This window comes from Octopus sinensis, linkage group LG1 (assembly GCF_006345805.1).
Source record: "Octopus sinensis linkage group LG1, ASM634580v1, whole genome shotgun sequence".
NCBI classification, from domain to species: Eukaryota; Metazoa; Mollusca; class Cephalopoda; order Octopoda; family Octopodidae; genus Octopus; species Octopus sinensis.
In genome coordinates this window covers 190,859,296-190,879,945 of record NC_042997.1, presented here as the reverse complement: position 1 = coordinate 190,879,945, position 20,650 = coordinate 190,859,296, and the positions used below count along the sequence as shown (strand labels likewise).

Below are 20,650 nucleotides of genomic sequence, written 5' to 3'. Positions count from 1 at the left end.
ATATATATATATATATATATATATATATATATATATATATATATATATATATATATATGACAGGCTTCTTTCAGTTACCATCTACCAAATCCACTCACAAGGCTTTAGTCAACCCGAGACTGTAGTAGAAGACACTTGCCCATGATGTCACGCAGTGGGACTGAACCCAGAACCATGTGCTTGTGAAGCAAGCTTCTCACCACACAACCATGCCTGCGCCTATGTTTATTATTTTTAGTAATTTTGATTTTTAAATAAGTATAGGTGCAGGAGTGGCTGTGTAGTAAGAAGCTTGCTTCCTATCCACATAGTTCTGGGTTCAGTCTCACTGCGTGGCACCTTGGCCAAGTGTCTTCTACTACAGTCTCGGGCTGGTAGAAACTGAAAGAAGCCTGAAAGAAGCATTGAAAATACTGCAGCATGGGAAGATTTTCGAGACCGGTTCTTCAATGTGCTGCTGAAACACTGGGATATAGGGAATGATAGGACAGACCGGAAGACATTACGGATGGAGTGGGAAGGCGGGTTCAATTCGGACCCCACGAGCCCCGCCTCACCACTGATACCTCAGATACGTCCTGCGTCGCATTCATTAGGTTACATTCACTCGCAACATCCGTGCTACATTCTTCCATCGATTTTCAAACATTTTCACAGTCAGGCATTTTCTTTCCTGCCCTATCTTCCTTTTAAGGTGAAAGGTGAAATAATTCACCAAATTACGGCCGGAGATGGAAAGTGGCTGACTTTAATCCTTTCTGTCTCGAGAAATCAGGCGGGTCAAATTTTACTATAGACTCAGTCGATAGCTGTACTCTTCGAGTACTTGACAACAGTTGTTCGGCATAAACCCACACGTCTGACACCTCCGAATACTGAACAATAACGTGCGGGATGTTTTCCCTATCCCGCCCACATCTAAGCGTAGATTTATTATTACTTATCCTAAAGACAAAGAGAAAGTTAAAATATTTCGGCTGTGACTATCAATAGAGGTTTTTCATTTAACAAAATTTATTACCCAATGCGTCCTTCTTTTTTTTCAGTTGTTAAGGTGTGATGTACGGAGATTTGGTTGCTATGTCTAGTATCTAGATTGACTATATAGATGCTTCTTTAAGATCTTACGCACGCAAGCAACGCTTTCCATATGTCTATGTTTCTCCCATTACAGTGTCAGTGGTATATAAATATCACATTTACTAATCAGTGCTACAAATCGGAATCCTCATGTCGATATAAACAAACGGATAAAATCCGAAATCCTAATCAACAGCTGATGATCTCGTCTTCGAGCTAGCAGAAATATGTGTTTGTATGTGCGTGCCTGTTTATGGGACTGTAGAATCAACTGCTTACTTAACACAGTCATTGGAATATTTCACTGCTATATTGATTATAGACAAGACTATCTATAAATCCAGTGATGGTGTCTGCTGAAGTATTGAAGGCGTGAAGACGAAAGTAAAATTGTTCTGTGTATTCGCAAGGGAAATCAGTGTATTATGACGCCATAATTGAAATGTATTGCAATTTTCTAACGGAGTATTTAAACCCAAATATTTACCAAATCTGTTAACAGCATATAATTTTCTGTGTTGAAAAGCTAAGACTGAAATTACGTCATAATAGAATATTTTACAAATTCTACGAAATATCTTCATTCATGAAATCATTGACACATACTGCAATTACTTCGATGGCCCAGTTGGCATGGGTGTTGCTAAGTAGTATTACAACACGTAGGTGGTGGTTTCAAATTCTTCCAGAACTCACAAGAGATCTAATAAAAAATTTTAAGCGCAGGAGTGGCTGTGTGGTATCTTGCTTACAAACCACATGGTTCCGGGTTCATTCCCACTGCGTGACACCTTGGGCAAGTGTCTTCTATAATAGCCTCGGGCTGACCAAAGCCTTGAGTAGATTTGGTAGACAGAAACTGAAAGAAGCCCGTCATATATATATATATATATATATATATGTGTGTGAGTGTGTGTTTATGCCCCCAACATCGCTTGACAACTGATGGTGGTGTGTTTGCTGAAAGAAGACCGTCGTATATATATATGTGTGTGTGTGTGTGTATGTTTGTATGTCTGTGTTTGTGACCCCAACATCTCTTGACAACCGATGGTTGTATGTTTGCTTCCCCGTAACTTAGCGGTTCGGCAAAAGACCGATAGAATAAGTACTAGACTTACAAAGAATAAGTCCAGGGGTAGATTTGCTCGACTAAAGGCAGTGCTCCGGCATGGCCGCAGTCAAATGACTGAAACAAGTAAAAGAGTAAAAGAGTTATTAATTACTAAATTAATACTAATATTGATTTCAAATTTTGGTACAAAGCCAGCAATTTCGGGGAGAAGTTATGTCGATTACATCGACCCCAGTGCTCAAATACTACTTATTTTATCGTTCTCGAAAGGATGAAAAGCAAAGCCGACTTCAGCGGAATTTGAACTCAGAACGTAAGGACGAACGAAATGCCGCTAAGCATTTTGCCCGACGTGCTAACCATTCTGTCAGCTCACCGCCGTCGAAACTAATACTTCGTTTAGTTTTTCCTTTAGTTAAAATAAGATGCATTGCGATATTTCATTCAGCACTTTGCCTGTTCAACCTCGAATACAAAACACAAGATCATATATATTTGCGATGGAATTAGTCAATTAAATACCCCCCATCGACCTCGTACGTGGCTATTACTTTATTTTGTCGACTCTGGAAGTATGAAAGACTAAGTTGGTGTTAAAATGGTTTCTGCCAGAAGAGCCGAAACAAAATACCATATTATGTTTTGTTGACATTGTAATGAGTTTACCAATTTACCGCTCTCCTTCAATGTGTAGAAATAAGAACGAAGTCTGTTTTCCTTGTTTATTAAAACGAGTGTTTCGTTTCCCTCAATGAAACAATGTGTGTAGATAAGCCTACAACGTTCTATACGTAGGAAAAGTGTAAGTGCAAGAAACGTGAGCAATTTGTTTGTAAGGAAAGCTTCAATGCCTTGCAGTGTATCCGTATACATTGATAAATTTTCCTGTTTCTTGAGGAATTTCATCAACGTCGTTCGGAAATAAAGCTCTTTAGTTCGAATTCAGTTCGTATATTTATAGGGAGAGTTTACGAAAACAAACAAACAAAAAACAAAACAAAAGACGAAGACAGGTGGTGTAGACAACAAACAGATGTATTAGTATAACGCTCAGGAATAGAAAAAGTCTTTTATGTTTCGAGCCTACGCTCTTCTACAGAAAGGGCCACAGAAAAAACAAGGAGAGAAACAAGGAGAGAAAAAAAAAAGAGAGAAAAAATGTGTGTAGTGGCTAACGACCTATCATGGCGACTAGATATTTATATAAATATGTATAAATGTACACACATTGAGCGTCAAATGTTTGGAAAATTTATAACTTAATTGCATATGCAAATACATCATCTTTGCTTTACGGTTTGTAATTTTGTAGTAAAACAAAATAATAATACTACATAAATTAAAACTGGAACAATACAAAGAAGATTAGCATGACCCCTGCGCAAAGATGACACGAGAATTCGTGAAGACTTTTATTTACAAAATCTGGATGGAATTTGAACATTTCATGTTGGAATATACGCACTCTTTTGGATAACAAGAGTTATTGTAGGCCTGAAAAACGTACTGCACTCGTTGCTCGCGAGCTGAACCGTTATAACATTGATATAGCTGCACTTTCAGAGACTCGCATAGAAGCTTGAGGAAGTAGGAGGTGGATACACCTTTTTCTGGAAGGGGAGGCAGAAGGAGAAGCGCAGAGAGGCTGGTATTGGCTTTGCAGTTCGATCTGATATCCTTAAAAAGTTGGAGCAGCTTCCTGTGCCTATAAATTAATGTCTAATGACTTTACGATTGCACTTGAAAGGTGGGCGGTTTACTACTCTAATAAGTGCCTATGCACCTACTTTGACTAGCTTTGATGAAGATAAAACTATTTTTTATACCCAGCCGAGAGCCATACTTAGGAAAATCCCCAGTTCTGATAAAGTCATTCTACTGGTGGATTTCAACGCCAGGGTTGGAACAGACTGGCAAACATGGAATTCTCTAGGAAGTTTTGGTTGAGGGAAAATGAATATCAATGGTCTCATGCTGCTGGAGCTTTGCGATGAACATGGACTTTACACCGCAAGCACTCATTTTATACACAAAGGTGATCACACTACAACGTGGATGCATCCAAGGTCTAAAGTTTGGCACTTGCCGGATTATGTCATCATCCGCAAGCGTAACATCTATGACATTTGGAATGTTAAGTCCTTTCATGGATCGGAATGCTGGACAGACCACAGTCTGGTGCGATCAAAGTTCCGGATGATGATTAGAGTGAAAGAGAGAAGAGCGCCAGTCAGCATTCCTCGGCGTCTGAATGTCCACAAGATATATGATACTGTGTTGAGGAAAGAGCTTCAGACTCGCATGTCCAGCATTGAAAATACTGCAGCATGGGAAGATTTTCGAGACCAGTTCTTCAATGTGCTGCTAAAACACTGAGATATAGGGAAGCCCGTTGTATATATATATATATATATATATATATATGTGTGTGTGTGTGTGTGTGTGTCTGTTTTTGTCCCCCTCCAATATCGCTTGACAGCCGATGCTGGTGTGTTTACGTCCCCGTAAGCTAGCGGTTTGGCAAAGAGACCAATAGAATAAGTACTAAGCTGATAAAGAATAAGTCCTGGGGTCGATTTGCTCGACTAAAGGCGGTGCTCCAGCATAGCCGCAGTCAGGACGACTGAAACAAATAAAAGACTAAAGGAATAGAAGTATATAAAAATGCGAAGTACCTTAGAGTCGATATTTGTTTGCTATTTCACAGGATACTATCAAAGAGTGATTTCTAATCTTTGTTAGTATAGTATCCAATGAGTGTGTCATTAAGCGTAGTTTATTTTCTCGCGAGACAGGGTGGTGAGTTATTTTGTTTGTAATAATTCCAAGTAAATTGTGATTAAACAAAGTAGAATGTTTGCTAGTCTAAGAAGTATAGAGCTTCTTGTGAAGAAGGATTGAAAACAGTGATCAAAGGTATAATTCTATTTGTGAAAAACGATCTTTCTTCTCATTTCGTTGTATTTTTTCAAGTTTGCAGTTAATGTCTTTAATTTTCTGTTAACTTTCAACAGAACGCTTAGAGCAGCGATTATTAGAAAAATAATTGTGATACCTTATTGTATGAAGTTATGTTTTTGGATCTGTGGTAATTAGATTAGATAAAAAATATTGTTGTTATAACAGTGGGTGACAAACTTGGTTATTTTTTTTTTAAATGTGTTTTGATATTGTGGATTCTGTGGAAGTTAGACAGTGAGTTATATTTAATTATTATGTGTCAAATAACGTTGGTGTTAAGAGGTGATGCAAAGAATAACGGCACGACAACTTGATTTAATTTCCTTTAGTTTTCTAATGAAGAAAACGAGGTTAAATTAATACATGTGTTAAACTACACGCACACAAGCACATACTCACTCACATATAAGCGCACACTCTCACATACACTAACACACACACAAATTTATAAAAAAAAAAATACACAACGCGTGATCTCTCGCGCTCAAAAAGAATAACACGTACTGCATGCATCTACTTATATTTAATACTATCCACATATATATTTATGCCCAACTGTATACGTATCTTCAAATTTTAGTTTTTGGCTTTAACTATTAAAATACTGAGCATTCTTGAATTTTATTACACACAAATTCAAAGGAACCGGAATTTATGTTAGATTACGTTAAATTCAATATTGTGCGTCAGTTTCTTTAAAAAAATGGCTAACAGAAATAAACTTGACTCCTTTTAAGGACGAAGCAGTAGTAAAACGGCTAAACTGACGGTAAAATAAATTTCCATGGTTATCAAATTAATAACACTCTCCACCCCCAACTTCACCATTTCAGCCAATAATAATAATAATAATAATAATAATAATAATATGCCCTGATGCAATACCAGACAGTGGCTCTCATGACTTCTGATCTTAACTGGTTGGAAGTGTTAACATGTACGTGATTTTGTCTTGGCATAAATGATGGGCTACAGTAAATATTCTGCTCAATACCACAGATTTGCTTGTCAGTTGTTTGACCTTAACCAGTTGAGCGTGTCCCTTAGTGGCTGACGATATGTGCATCTCTGACCACGAGCAGAAGTAGTGGGGGAGCATCATAGCCATGTGCTGAGAGGAATTGGGGTTTGGGTAATTCACTTTTAGAAGCATGGGTATTTTATTCAACAACCTTAAACAATCCTTATTCAGGGACCTTTTGAGTGGGATAGACTACTTGACCTGAAGAAAATTCTAACTGGGCCCCACCTGCAAGGTCATGTGCTGTTTATCTTGATATAAGATCACCATGTCGCGCACATTTGGTTGTGATGCATGTACCTAGTGTACCCTTATCAGACGGATGGTTATGATGGGTATACTTGGCTTCGTATATTTTACCCCAGCGTCACTTTGATGGCATGCACTGCTCTCTCACTCAATAATAATAATAATAATAATAATAATAATAATAATAATAATAATAATAATGATAATAATAATCCTTTCTGCTAAAGGCGCAAGGCTTGAAATTTTGGGGGAGGGGACTAGTTGATTACATCGACCCAGTGTTTCACTGGTACTTAATTTATCGACAACTAAAGGATGAAAAAAGTCGACCTCGGCGGAATTTGAACTCAGAACGTACTAACGGGCGAAATACCGCCAAGCAATTCGTCCAGTGTGCTAACGATTCTGCCAGTTTGCGGCCCTAACAACAACAACAACAGCAATAATAATGGTTTCAAATATTGCACAAAGCCACCAGTAAGAGTGTAAGCTGATTACATCGACCCCAGTGTTCAACTGGTACTTATTGTATCGAGACAGAAAAGATGAAATGCTAAGTCGTCCAGGGCGGAATTTGAACCTAGAACATGAAGACAGACGGTTACAAGTTGTTAATTTTAGATGTGGTAGTCATTAGCGAGGTCTGGATTTCCGAGATGCCTTCCTTTGCCGGCCACGAGATTTTTGTTCCTCTTATACTGGTCGAATACAGTGCCAGGTTAAAGATGTTTTGGAAAGGCATGGATCAAGTGATAAACACGAATTTTCTAGACTCGTATGGTAATTCGATGGTCATGAACAAAAACGTGAAGCTGGGCGGTCGTGGTGTTTTAGTCTGGCGGCCCAATACGTCCTGACGAGAGTTGGGTAACCAAATTTCTTTAGACGTTTAGAGACATTAAGAACATGTCGCCCATAAGTGTTAGTGGCCAACTGAAGTGACATTTTAGATGCACGCTGAGAATATCCGAGAGAAGCTGATAGGAGAGGAAGATGTAATGTCTCATAAACCACTTTTTAGTTTCTTGATAGGATCGTTGGATTTTCGTAATGCATTACCATAGACTTGCAAAGGGAGATAAGTCTCGTCTCCATTGATTACTATATACTAACTAGAGTTTTACCCGTCAAATGACTGTACTTTTGCTACTATTGCGAATGTCATGTTACTTCTATATGAAATTGATAGTTAAGCGATTTTACTATCAGTGTAAACATACTGATTGTAACTATACAACAGAAAATTTTGTTTTGCTGATTTTATTTTAATAAAAGTTTTTATGTGGAATGCATTTTGTATAAGCACAATGATGTAATCGAGGAAAAAAATGAAATTATAATTAACGAGCAAAACGCCCCCCCCCGTCCAATGGACGGTGCTGAGTTGTTAAACATTTAAACCAAATTTTCTCAAAACAATTTGTCCGACCGTCCCATAGGCCTCCCCTTTGAGAAACACTGATTTAACCTAAATTTGAGACACCAGCAAAAGAACAAATAAGGATAGACCTTTTCTATTCCAAAGAAAAACGATTTTATTGACACAAATATGTAACCGAAGAGTTTAAAGTACCAGTAATGATAAGGCTGTTGACTGGGAGAACACAAACATGGTTTAAATAGTGAGCTTGGCAGGAAAGAAACGTGCCTTTAAGCAGTACAAAAACAGAAAAAAATGGAAGGTGCAGTTATGTACAAGTTGACGGAAGAAAAGCAGGACAAAAACAGCTTTATCGATCGCATTCTCACCTGGAATCGATTTTTGCAATTTTTTCAAGACTTATACACGCCCTGATTCCGTCGGTATCTACATATTAAATTTGAGCGCAATCGGATGGAGGATGCCCGAAATCCTAGAAGACACACACACACAGACAAAACGGATTTTATATAATAGACTAGCAGTATCGCTCGGCGTTGCTCGGGTTTGTAAGGGAAATAACTATAAAGCATTTTTAGAGAGTTTTAGCCAAAAAATAGCAAAAAAATGCATTAAAAATGGAAAAAAAATGATGGTAATTTTTTTTAAAAATCGTTGACTCATCGTAGACATTTTTAGAGAGTTACTTCCCTTATATAATAACGAAAAAAATGCATTAAAATGGAAAAAAATGATGGTAATTTATTTTTAAAATCGTAGACTCATCGTAGACGCGCGCTAATACCCAGAAGGGCTCGATATAAATCGCGACTATAAGATACCCGCTTTTGGTTAAACTGCACCGCAAAATGTGGGAGTAGTTAGGAATCTAAATCGTAGGAGACAGACACACAACTTCACTTTTATATATAAAGATATGCATAAATATATAAGGTAAAAACACCTCGGTCACGACAGGCCATGAAATTGCACCTAGAAAGTTCTTGGCGAGGTTGTTTGTGCAAGACCAGCAGTCACCAGTGCATACCAGCTTCCTGTCTCTACGCCACCGATGTTATCCAAAGGAAAAACAAAAGCTAACACAGTTTGGCACCAGTGACATCGCGACTCATTTCTATAGCAGAGTGAACTGGAGCAACGTGAAATAAAGTGTCTTGCTCAAGCACACACTACATAGGCGCAGGAGTGGCTGTGTGGTAAGTAGCTTGCTTACCAACCGCATGGTTCCCGGTTCAGTCCCACTGCGTGGCATCTTGGGCAAGTGTCTTCTGCTATAGCCCCGGGCCGACCAATGCCTTTGTGAGTGGATTTGGTAGACGGAAACTGTGTTTGTCTCCCTAGCATTGCTTGACAACCGATCCTGGTGTGTTTACGTCCCCGTCACTTAGCGGTTCGGCAAAGGAGACCGATAGAATAAGTACTGGGCTTACAAAGAATAAGTCCTGGGGTCGATTTGCTCGACTAAAGGCGGTGCTCCAGCATGGCCGCAGTCAAAATGACTGAAACAAGTAAAGAGAGTAAAAGAGTAAAAAAGAGTATAGTCCGGTCAGGGAATCGAACTCACTACCCAGCGATTGTAAACCCGACGCTCTAAAGGCTTCTACGTTGACTCATTCCTTGCTACTTGTATGGCTATTAATTTCTTACAACAAAGCAGAAACTTTATTGACGCGCATAAAACAAATGAAAGAAAAAAACAACAAACAACAAACAACAAAAAACAAAAGTATAGAACACAAAAGAAAGAAATAACACAAAGCAACAACAAAAAAAAAAAACCCTTCCTCTTCACACACGAACGCACGCACGCACGCACACACGCACGTGCACGCGAACTTAAAAAATTCCGGCAGTTTACTTCACGGCCACTGAATCTTAAAAGATGATAAATAAGAAGAAAAACAAAAAAAAAAAAACAACATGAATCCAATTTGTTTAACGACTTCCCACTCTCATTAGCACAAATCGCCTGAAATAATTATTCTGTTTCAACGTCCTTAAAAATAATTATACAAAAAAAAAAATAAATAAACGGAAAAAAATGCAGACAAGTACCGTATGTACACACACACACACACACACACACACACATACATATACAGATATATATATACATATATACATATATATATACGCATATATATACACATACATATATATCTATTTGTGTGTGTGCGTTTGTTTATATATTTCTTTACAATCTCTCTCTCTTCCTCTCTCTCTCTATATATATATGTACGTATTTATTATGGGTGTATATATATATATATACTCGTATATATATGTATGTGTGTGTGTGTGTATGCGTATGTGCGTATTTATCTATGGGGTTATATGTATATATACATATAAATATACACCCCAATAAATAAATACGTACACACACACATATATATAAACACCCATGACATATGTGTGTGTATATATATATATATATATATATATACCTTATACAACCTTAATACAATCACACTTGGACTTAGAGAAAATAAAGTAGTGGTGAAGTGTGAAAAAAGTGTGAAAAAGAAAAGGAAGCTAGTGACCACATAGAATCCGAAAAGGGTCAGGATAAGGCTCAAAGAGAGGAACAAAACAAGGGATAAAGAAGAGGCTGGTGAGAGCTCTGCAAGACATATACAGGGATGCTGTCTGGCAACAAATATAGTAATGAATTCAGTATATGAGTAGGATTCACCAAGGGTCGGTCTTTATCCCCCTCTTGTTTATCATAGTTCTCCAGGCAATAACAGAGAAATTTAAGTTAGGCTGCCCCTGGGAGTTCCTCTACACTGATGACCTTGTTCTCATAGCTAAATCACTACCAGAACTGTAGAAAAAAATTCAGGTGTGGAAGCAAGGTCTAGAATCAAAGAGTTAATTTAGCAAAAACCAAAGTCTTAATTGGTAGGAAAGCAGACAAAACACAAATCCTTTCAGATAGAAGGCCCTGCTCAATATGTGGAAAAGTTGTAGGTAGAAACTCTGTAGAGTGTATTTGGTGCAAGCTATGAACATAAGAAGTGCAGCAATATCAGAGGAAGGTTAACAGGCACGGAGAAGAAAAACAGCAGCAAAGTAAAGCAGGAGAAACAAACAAAAACAAAGGCACCAGTGTGGGCTGGCGGGTTGAGAATGGATGTGGGCCCAAGGTGGATTCACAAGGAAAACTAAATAGAACCGGCAAAGGTAATGGCTCTGGTATAAAGGAAGCCAAACCAGTCTGCAAGTTCTATGTAAAGGGTACCTGCTCGCATGGGGACATTGGGACAGGCTGCAGATTTGCTCATCCCAAATCCCACATGAGCAGTGCTCGTTCCACTCGCCTGCAGGCCGGGAAGAACAACCGCCAACAACACTGCATCAGATCACAAGATACAATGCCACCACCATAGAAGTGTGTGGATGGTCCACTCACTGCTCTTAGGAGGAAACGAACTGTTGATGCAGTGCAGATAGCAGCCGCTGAACAACAGGCTCTTTTGGAGGTCGCCCAGAAGATTGTAAGACAGCTGACCTGGCTTCACCAGACATCCAGTATGAGGAACATGTTCCAGTGCCCACGACCACCTCAAACAGGGTGGCTACCTCTGACACCTCTTCACATGTCAGACCGGTGGCCGTTACTGACACCCTGCATGTCACACTCGTATTCTTGCTGAGCATCAGGGGCAGGGGTCTCGTAACATCCCAACAACGCAAAACACAGTACTTGAGTGACTTAGTGGAATGGAATCAAGCAATATGTGTGTCACTAACACAAACACATCTGAATGCGAACATATCAGATGCTGAGATACACATACCAGGGTATGTTGTGTTTCGAACAGACAGGAAAGAAAGGACCCATGGTGTTGTGGCAATGTACATCCGGGAAGATGTCACACCTGTGGTCCTGCTGTCACACTCAGACTCAGTCTCTGACACACTGGTGGTACACATTAAACAGATGGAACTAATAATATGTACCATATATCGCCCACCAGATGCTCCAAATCAGGGGGATTCATTAGTAGAGAGCCTCCAAGAAATGAAAGACCTAGATGCCATATATAAATGGGCTGAGGACAACAACATGCAATTTAATGCAAGCAAATTCCAAGCCCCCCGCTACCAGCTAATTGGTGCTCAGGAGATACAACAACGATACTTTGGACCAAAAGGAGCGGAAATCCAAGAATCACATACGGTGCGTGATCTTGGTATTGATATGAGCAACGATGCCTCGTTTCACATGCAAGTCACCAAGATGGTGACAGTGTGCAGGCGAATGACCGGATGGATTCAGAGAACCTTCAGAACAAGGGAGCAGGAATCTATGCTGGTCCTATGGAGGACATTTGCCCTCAGCCGTCTGGATTACAGCTCTCAACTATGGTCACCTTACACACAAGGATTAATAGCAGAACTTAAGGCAGTTCAGAGACACTACACAAGTAAGATTGCATCAATGGAACAGCTGAGCTACTAGGAGAGACTGAAAGAGCTACGACTCTACTCTTTGGAATGAAGACGAGAGAGGTACGCAATGATATATGTATGGAAGACACTGGAGGGGCTGGCACTAAACATTGGAATTGAGAGTTATAGCAGACCTCGAAATGGACGTCACTGCACTGTTCCAAAAGTCCCATCTGTCTCATCTAGATCGAGGACCATGTACTGCAATAGCTTGGGATTCAAGGGTCTACAGCTATCTAACTCCTTGCCAAAACATCTGAGAGTCCTCCATGTAGATGTTTTCAAGAAACAACATGACCTCTTACTATCCAAGATCCCAAATGAACCAATATCAAGGCAGAAAACTCAAAAAAGGGCAGCGATATTGAACTCCCTCCTTCACCAGAAGCCAAACTCATAGAACTGGCCAATTAAAAGGTGATTACAATGGCGGTGCCCCAGCATGGCCGCAGCCACAAGGCTGAAACATTTAAAAGAATAAAAGAATAAAAGAATAAAAGAATATATATATATATATATATATATATTGAGAGAGAGAGAGAGAGAGAGAGAGAGAGAGAGAGAGAGAGAGAGAGAGAGAGAGAGATTGTAAAGAAATATGAACATACCGTAGCTTTCGACTTTTACTTTTCTATGCAAGTATCAAACTTTGACATACACTGAAATAAGTTTGTATACACACACACATGTACGCACACACGCACGCACACATACACACACACACACACACACACACAAATATATATGTATGTGTATGTATGTATGTATGTGAATGTTTATATAAACGTATGTATATATGTGTGTAGATATGTGTATGAAATTTCGTTTGCCGCTTAGCAGAAGGCTGAAAACCAACTCGTGGCAATATACCACTCGCTTGACAAAATACCAACTACATATCTTCCGCATATCTGATGACTCTCCCATGTAGAATCTTCGTAAAGCTTCCTACATTTACTAAGTGAACGACAAAATAATCTTTGCGTATCGAGGACATGCAAAAAAAACCCCAACAAAGACAAAAACAAAACCAAAAAACCTGACCTATGCAACCGAATCACTATTCTAGTTTGTTTTTTTGATTAATATTCCATTCATAATAGCTGTCATGAACTTCACAGTAAAAATGTCTTTAACGCCCGGTACTCTAAAAGCATGTTATTCTCTGCCGCTGTAATTTTCCTTTCTTACAATGATGTAAATAACTTAGAAAATTACGTAACACTCATAATCTCTTAAGTTGTTAAATAATTTTGGAACTTTGCAAGACGTTTCTGCTTCTCAACCACACGGTTACGAGATCAGTCTCAGTGCGTTGTACCTTGGGTAAAGTGTTTTCTATTGTAGCCACGGGCCGACCGAAGATTGTGAGTTGGGTGGATATGGTAGATGGAAACTGAAAGAATACCTATTTCTTTACTACCCACAAGGGGCTAAACACAGAGGGGACAAACGGATTAAGTCGATTATATCGACCCCAGTGAGAAACTGGTTCTTTATTTATCGACCCCGAAAGGATGAAAGGCAAAGTCGACCTTGGCGGAATTTGAACACAGAACGTAACGGCAGACGAAATACGGCTACGCATTTCGCCCGGCGTGCTAACGTTTCTGTCAGCTGAAAGAATACCGTTGTACGTACATACATACATACATACATACCAACATACATACATACATACATACATACATACATACATACATACATACATACATACATACATACATGATGATGGCTGCCCCCTCGTTATCGAAGCTTAACTGTTACTGGTGCTGTGATCGAATGTGACTTTTTAGCCCAGCTAAAGATCTACAATGTCTTGTACAGAATTGGCAACTAAGACCTTTACTGGTAATAGCCGGCTGTAGTTGTAACTGGGCTTCATGTACCTTTGCATGTCGTTTAAGTCCTCCTGCTGAATTACACTCTCTTCCACATGCCCGACAGATATGATTAGTATGGTGTGTAACACCACCTCCAGTGGCCAGGTTGTCACTCATCTGTCTCGCTTTATGACTACAAAGATGTCTCTTGAGTTCAGCTTTACTGAGGCAGGGTCTTGCACAGACACTGCATGTCTGCATTATAGGAATACCTTTCCCATCTGGAAGTGTAACATACATACATACATACATACATACATACATACATACATACATACATACATACATACATACATACATGTGTGTGTGTGCGTGTGTGTTTATACATATTCCCCACCACCACTTGATAAATGGTGTGTTTACGCTTTTGTAATCTAGCGCTTCGGCATGAGATAGAATAAGCACAGGGTTTAAAATTAAAATAGTTATCGGGGTCGACTTGTTCGACTAAACCCTTAAAGGGTCGCAGTCCAATGACTGAAACAAAGAAAAGGTAAAAGAAAGATTAATTAGAATAGCTGCCGCATTTGTTGTTTTGTATTAAGCAGTGTCTACGTATGTGGAGGCGCAATGACCCTGTGGTTAGGGCAGCGGATTCGCGGTCGGAGTTTCGATTCCCATGGCTTCGGCAGGGGGTGGTGGCGACCCTGTTGTACTCTTTCGCCCCAACTTTCTCTCACTCTTTCTTCCTGTTTCTTGAGTAATGCTGAGATGGACTGGCATCCCGTCCAGCTGGGAAGAACACATACGCCTCAGAAACCGGAAAACCGGGCCCATGAGCCTGGCTAGGCTTGAAAAGGGTGCTTAAATAAAAAAAGTGTCTACGTATAAAACTTACATTTTTTTTCTTGTAAAGGAGTAAGCATTAACCGAATGAATAGCCGTGTGCAAAGGTTACTGATTCCAGTCGTTTGTAACCCCTCATTGTACTGCTGTGTCAGATGCAAATGGTCGAGTTTATTTGACTGTAAATGGGTACCTTAGGGTAGAAATATTTCATCGCTCTGCGGAGCGGTGACACTTTAAAACTAACAAATAATTAAGTAGTTTGTACTAAGTCCAAATCTTAAATGGGCGGTCGAAGGTAGGGTTGGAAAAACAACTCCAGTGTTCAGTCTCAAATCAGAGTCGTTCAATTATCTCGTTTGTTTTTCCACCAGAACCTGACTATTGTTCTGAGTATGATATTTGTATAATGTACGGTGTGCAAGCTTTTACTATAAGGTAGGCATTTTCCTAAGTGATGCAAAAATCTCACATAAGGTTCCAAAGCCTCAAGTTACATATAGGGACACATATTTAAAATTGTGTCTGCCGAATCATTTTTTATGCCGTAAACAAATTTGATGAAGTGAAACTGTCACAATCAGAAACTAAATTAGAGATTCCTCATATAAATATAAAATGTAGGGCATTTATAGTGATCAGTGGGACATTGCTATGTTTATGTCTCTCTCAATAAATTAAATACGAATCGTGAAATGAACCAAAATAATGTAATTGATTCAAGGGGAATTTATGTCAACTCTGTAGCGTTTGCCATATTGCCTGGTGGTTTCATATGTTCGTTTACGATGTGTGCTTTAAGATCTTCCCTCAAACTTGTAGGTTGAACTTTCTCTGGAGTCTCTCGTAATTTTTCTCAATTTTACATTCATTAATTTTATTGCAACTGCAATTTAGAGCAAGAAAATTATATTAGTTATTTTGCCCCAGATCTGGTATTGCTTTCGGTCGTTGTCACTTTGTTGATGTACAAAGAACTGCTGTGTAATGTCTCCAGCTTTACAAATGATTTTTCTTCTTGTTTTTCCTCGACTTATTTAATTATTGCTTGTAATTTGTGTTCATTTGATTTCAACGTATATACTATTAGGTTTTTCTTTTGTAATTTTGTCTTCTAGTCGTGTAGTGTAGGTGAAGTGTTACACGACTCCCTCTATGAGCAGCTATAGTCATAAGGCTCTCTTATGGTGTGATGGTAAGTTCTTGGTGAACTGAATTGAAAAATCTCTTTTCGTTTCAAGTCGGAATATTTTCTCTTACATTTCTAATGCGTTAGCAAAACACAGTTGCTATCTACCTGATTTAACAAGATGCCATATAAAACTATTAATAAGAGATGAATAAATAGAGTAAATCTGCATTGAGACTGGCAAAATTTAACATTTAATGTTATTATGTGTGTGTCTTTGTATGAATCCTTCTTTTAAGTTATCTTTTATGATTACTTACACTTGAAGTATACATGATACGCTGGCATATTTCTGTGGATGGCTTAACACTTAGTTTTCCGTTTCCTACATGTAAGAGCTGGCATGCTCCTGAGAAGAAAGTGTACATAATCGGACGGATTTGGTAAATTGTGGTCTAGTGAATATAATTCAATCGTGAATGATTTTCATAACATTCTGAACATATTCTGTAAAATGGTCTGCGATACTGGCGTTTCTTTTACAATAAATATATACTAAAGTGACTAATAAAGAAGACAAGGTTAAAATTTGGAAATTCTTTGATGTTCTCTTTACGGTGTGTATAGTTAGAATGTATTCTACGATGTTGCTTCACATATATGTTATGGTGTAAGATACGACCGTAAAATTAGAGGTATTTCTCTATAATCACTACCTTTTAACCTTGTTTGTATGTAAATGTCTGTCTTCTTACGGGAGAAAATGTATTCCATTCCATTTCAATTCGCAGAGAAAGTATTTGGTCTTTTAACTGCTTTTATTGAGCCAGAGATATCCATTGATATTGTTGATATAAGATTTTACGGCTACGAAGATTTCTTCTTCGTCTCAAAATTACAACTCGTTTCTAATAATTACTTTGTGACTGCCCACAAAATTATTTCTGTCTACCACCTGTTTTAGCACCACGACTTGAGCTTGGGATATTTTTATAGGGGTCTAATATTACTATAAGTATACCAATCAAGTTTCCTGTTTAAGAATAACTTAATATTTTGACGCACTGCTTTCTATCACATATTGCTTACAAAATGAGGCTATTTTGCTAGAGGGTAAACAGCAAAGGGTAAATGTGGAAGTAGTTCTTTAGGAGAGGTTCAGAACAAATACACGAGGGTCTTAATCTCGTAAATAACATTACAGGAGACTGTTCGCTTTGCTAGCAGTTCCATCCGAAGGCATTGATTTCCAGATGGACTATTTACGCCAAGCGAAGCAGTGGTGAGCAGTAAATTATGAGTCACGATTTCTTCCAGTTGTCTCGGGGACACCGCAATGGTTATGAACCCTATCCTACATGCTTTGATTAAACAATCAAGAAAATAAAATAGGATTTTACATGGGTGTGTAAGTGATAGCTGATGTGTTTAGGCGTTAAGTGTACGAATCTAATGTAGAACATGGTATGTGCTGTTACAAAGTATTCCACGACAGACTTATATTGAAAGTATGAACATAATTAAGGTAGATCCTGTGATTAAATATTCCAAAACAAATGAGATGTTAAAACCTGAAAAACTACCATCAATTAACAGAAAAATTAAAACCCAAAAGGAACAACAGTGAACATGGTGGCAGAAAGAAATGAGCATTTGTTCTGATAGTCTGCGTTCTGAGTTTAATTTCAATCGAGGTCAACTTTGCCGTTCATCCTTTTGAAGTTTGACTGAAAAAAATTATCAAACTAGGACAGTAAATAGGTGGAACTGTAGAAACTATCGGTTCGGCTGCTTTGTGGTATTTGTTCCGGCTCTTTGGTTGCTACGTCCAAATCCTGCCAAGGACTATTTGTATAGTAAATTTCAAGGCCCTTTGATGTTTTTAGGTGAGTTCACTCTCTGATAAGCATTCGGGCAGGGTTTCCAATTTGAAGAAACCTTCTTCCTTCACACCAGTATTGGAGGACCTGTGAAAGGTAATGCCATTACTTATCTTTCTGACTAAAAGATAAAAGAATAAAAATGCATCGTTTCAGTCTTCAAAGAACATCCGTTTATGCATAAATTTCACAGAAAATTATTACATTAAAGATCTATAGGAATTGCAAAACTACCTTGCCTACCTAAACGGCACGTCCCTGATATATATATATATATTTATATATATATATATACACGAGCAAAACGCCCCCCGTCCAATGGACGGTGCTGAGTTGTCAAACATTTAAACCAAGTTTTCTCAAAACAACTTGTCCGACCGTCCCATAGGCCTCCCCTTTGAGAAACACTGATTTAACCTAAATTTGAGACACCAGCAAAAGAAGAAATAACAATAGACATTATTTCTATTCCAAAGAAAAACGATTTTCGACGGCTTTATCGATCGCATTCTCACCTGGATTTTTTCAAGTCTTATACACACCCTGATACCGTCGGTATCTACATATCAAATTTGAGCGCATTCGGATGGAGGATGCCCGAGATCCTAGAAGCCACACACAGAGACAGACAGAACGGATATTATATAAGATATATATATATATATATTTATATATATAATAATATATATATATATATTCATATACACCTTTTACTTTAGCTTGACATCTCTCTTTCCAGATGAGACAGCCATGTATTCACATCTTTAACAAGTCACTTGCTTCTGTCTTTCTATTATACTTTCATGTCCCTGAATTTCAGTTGGGAAATCTTTCTTTTGGGTACCTGTTGCCCTCACTTGTACTGGTGCCACGAATGAAAAAAATGCTAACAAAATAACCCCTCCCCCGCCGCCGCCCAGTACACTCTGTAAAGTGTTCGTTGTTAGGAAGGGCATCTAGTTGTAGAAGCCATAAGAGAGCAGACACTGGAGCTCAGCGCAGCTCTTTGGTCAGTTCATGTCCAAACGTCTATCCTATACCAGAATGGAAAAAGACATTCTAAATGACGATCTCGACGACGATGACGACGACAATAATGATGACGATGATGATCATGATAGCAGCAATGATACATGGAGACTATTTAAAATTATGAATGTGAGTTTGTTCTAAGGATAGACGGAAACAGTATCACTTCAAATTATATGTAAGTCACACACCTTCGTATCTTTGCAGTGATTATCTCTGAAGCATATATGCACAAATGAATGCAAAGGTATTTATTGTTTTTTTTTCTCTTCTATTATGGAAAATAACGAAATAATAAATGAAAACGTGATACGATAATTTTTTTTTTGCCTACGTCAACAGTCTGCATACTGATACGCTTTCTTCTACATTTGTGTCTACATATTTTGTACACTCATACACCCATCTACTCTAAACACACTAACATAGACACGCCGTTACCTAAAAAAAACCCAGCATACGAAAACACACATATACATACATATGCAAATATATATACGCATAACTATACGTTAATAATTACAACGTGGGAATGTATGCATGTATGAATGTATGTATGTGTGTATGTATGTATGTATGTATGCATGTATGTATATATGTATGTATGTACCTGTGAGGGGCGTAGCTTAATTTCATGAGAAGGCTGTTCCGTTGATTAGATAGATCAATAAATAGGTAGCTTTATGAATAGTATACAATGAACACACTCACACACACACACACACACACACACACACACAACACACACACACACACGTATATATACCTGAGATGACGCGTAGCTTGGTTAAAATATTCGGCTCATGATCATATATATATATATATATATAACTGTATCGAAAGACAATCTAAAACTGTTGCGGGCGATGCTTTAGTATATGGAGACTGATTATAATCGACGAGGTTAGCATAGTCAGTCACTTGCAGCTGGTTCTTATTCACGGCATCTCTGTAGTATATATATATATATCTTTCCTTTTCCTATGTTTCTGACGAAGAGCTCCGCTCGAAACGTTAAACCCTCTTTCTTTCCTGAGCGTTTAATAACACTATACTTCTTCCACGTCCTCGCGTTGTTGTGTTTTCTCCTTGTGTTTTCATGTGTATGTCCTGTACTTCGTTTTTCTGCTGTACATAATTGTTTTTCCCGTTTTCGTTTCGTCTTGTTCCACGTCTCTGTCCTTCTGTTGTAACAAAATGGCTTTTCCGTTTTCGTTTCTGTTGATTTTTACGTCTTCTTGTGGTGTCCTGTACGTATATATATATTTATATATGCATGTATATATACATGTAGATGTCGGTACGTACATATATGTTTGTATGTATGCATATATTTTATTTATTACACTATTGTCTGACAGCGCTTCGCGTCGGGTTCGTTTGAATTTTCGATTTTTCGAATTCTCACTTCCTTCCGTCTCTTTCCTCCCAGTTTGTTTTACAGTTTACTACAATGATGCGAAATTCTCTCTCTTTGCTTTGCCTTCCCCCCTCTCTCTCTCTTGCTCTCTCTGCCTCACCCTTCTCTCTAGCTGCGTGTATTCCTCTATCTGTCTCTCTCTCTCTCTCTCTCTCTCTCTCTCTCTCTCTCTCTCTCTCTCTCCCACTCCTCCTCACTTTCGTCACTGCTAATCATTTCGCCTGTTGCATTCAGGTCCTAAGGTCATGTTTCCCAGCGCTCGCCAGTTATCTTCTCGTCCCCGCCAGAACAAAGGCCT

General features: G+C 38.5%; 1 non-coding gene across 1 annotated transcript; it reads left to right on the top strand.

The window, feature by feature from the left end:
• The first annotated feature begins 3,463 nt into the window (after positions 1–3,463).
• On the top strand, positions 3,464–3,573 carry LOC115220550. The gene has a single exon (XR_003882550.1). It is a non-coding gene; the product is annotated as a U6 spliceosomal RNA (small nuclear RNA).
• Positions 3,574–20,650: the final 17,077 nt, after the last annotated feature.